We start from the raw sequence: 2500 nt of genomic DNA, 5'->3' as shown, positions 1-2500 counted from the left end.
AGTATTCTGCACAATATTAAATAATCGAATAACTGAGTACCACGAACAAGGGGAACGCCTAACAAAGGAACAAATTGGATTTCGGAAACACTACAGAACAACTGATCAAATCTTCATTCTAAAAAAAGATCATTAATGAAGTAATAAAAGTAAAAAAAAAAAATGGTAGATTATACGGTTGTTTTGTAGATTTTGAAAAAGCCTTTGATAATGTTTGGCACGATGTCCTGTTCCTAAAGTTGAAAAGAATGGGCATAACTGGAAAATGCTTTGATATAATTAAAGACATGTATGATAATTCCAAAATTGAAATAAATTCATACGGAGGTCTCAGCACAGAAATAACTGTACAGAAGGGGGTACAACAGGGCAATACACTAAGCCCATCTTTATTTAATATTTTCATAGATGATATTGTAAAATCTATGGAAAGTAACGATTCTCCAAAATTCAATGCTGTTTCACCCAGCAATGTACCATGTTTACTTTATGCTGCTGATCTGGTTATTCTGTCTTTAACAAGAAAAGGATTACAACAAAAATTACATAATTTGAACACATATTGCCATAGTTGGGGATTAAAAATTAATAGAGAAAAAACGAAAGTGATAATCTTTACAAGATCTGACCCAAAAGTACCAATATATTTCTACTGTCAGGAAGATATAATACAAACAGCAGAAGAATATAAATATTTAGGAGTTATATTCCACAAAAGTGGAAGTCTAATAAGAGCACAGGAACACCTAACTAAACAAGCAAACAAAGCATTCCATACTTTACGAAGAACATTCAAAACTATCAACATCAATCCAGGTACCATATCTAAACTATATGATACTTTGATAACGCCAATATCGATTTATGGGGCGGAGGTATGGTTACCTTACCAAGTCAAACCGGATGATTCTTTCGATTTAGCACATCTTTTTGACGACTGCTTCTCGAATAAGTTTCCACATGAAAAATTACACATTAAATTCTGTAAGCAATTACTTGGAGTACACAAAAAAGCTATGGTGCTTCCTGTGTTAGGTGAACTGGGCAGATTCCCAATAAGTTTAAAGATAATGTGCCAAATTATTACATATTGGATTCACATTATTCAATTACCAGAAACTTCCCTCATCAACAAAATATATAAGTCCATGTACCAACAAGAAAATACAACTTCCCCATGGTTGATTTTTGTTAAAAAGATACTCGAAATTATAGGCCTTGATCACATTTGGAAAAATCAATTCACATTACATAAGACTGAAATACGTCGTGTATAAAAAAAAGAAAAAAGAAGAAAAAAAAGAAAAGAAAATGAGTATATCAAATACTGGAAAGATAAAAGAGAAAAAAACATTAAAGCTAAAATTTTACAATACGATTGTAGCAGAGTACAAAACTGAAACCTATCTTTTAAATATATCAGATACAAAACACAGACAAGCTTTAACGAAACTCAGAATTAGCGCGCATGACCTAAAGATTGAGAAAGGTAGAAATTTAAATATTCCACAAGAAGACAGATTGTGCAACAAGTGTAACATCCTGGAAGACGAAATCCATCTTCTTGATCATTGTATTAAATATAAAACCTTCAGGCAACAATTTTTAAAGGATATTCAAAATTCGAATAACACAGGACATATTCCCAGTCAGGTATTGCTAACAGATGATGAATATAATTATACAAACAAGATTGGGAAAATTTGTTTATGAATGCTGCTGCAATTTACTGCATTAACTGATTGATTAATTGTGCGTTTTTCATTCGTTCATTCATTTACCATTGCACTTGTGTCTTATAAACCTTACGGTTTCATGACAATAAAATCTATTCTATTCTATTCTATTCTACACACACACATAAACACACACACATAAACACACACACACACACACACACACATACACACACACACACACATACACACAAACACATAAACACACACACACACACACACACACACACACACACACACACACACACACACACACACACAGAGAAAAAAAAAACCCGTTCCCCCTTCCCTGCCCATTTGATTATTATTATTATTATTATGGTTATTGTTGTTGTTATTATTATTATTATTATTATTATTATTATTATTATGAAGATTATCATTATTATAATCACGATTATTATCATTATCATTGTTATTATTGTTAATGCCCGTCTGATACAGTTATATTTCCAAGAAACAAAAGGTACCTAAAGACAGTAGCTCAAAGAAGCGCAGAGCGAAGAACACTAGAGATATATCAACAGCCACAACAACAACAAAAATAAATTTAAAAAAAATATATAAAAAAATAAAATCAGAAGAACAATCATAATAATCACAATTTTCACAATAATATTTATTATGATAGTCACGATTATGATAATGGTGATGCTAATAATATTAGTGGTAAAAAATGTATTTTTTTTTAAAAAAGAGAAAAAAAGAGAGAGGATAAAATATTTTCCTTTGCTGCCGATGAAACTATGGAGGGTAAGCGCGCA

At 31.1% G+C, this 2500-nt stretch overlaps 1 protein-coding gene across 1 annotated transcript in view; it reads right to left on the bottom strand.

Moving 5' to 3' along the window:
* LOC143277325 (uncharacterized) overlaps positions 1-2500 on the bottom strand; it is a 114453-nt gene that overhangs the window by 50702 nt on the left and 61251 nt on the right. The gene's annotated exons all lie outside the window — the stretch shown is intronic.

The sequence above is a fragment of the Babylonia areolata genome, chromosome 34, assembly GCF_041734735.1.
Source record: "Babylonia areolata isolate BAREFJ2019XMU chromosome 34, ASM4173473v1, whole genome shotgun sequence".
NCBI lineage: Eukaryota > Metazoa > Mollusca > Gastropoda > Neogastropoda > Buccinidae > Babylonia > Babylonia areolata.
The sequence above is the reverse complement of the archived record's forward strand: the minus strand, read 5'-3'. Positions and strand labels throughout refer to the sequence as shown.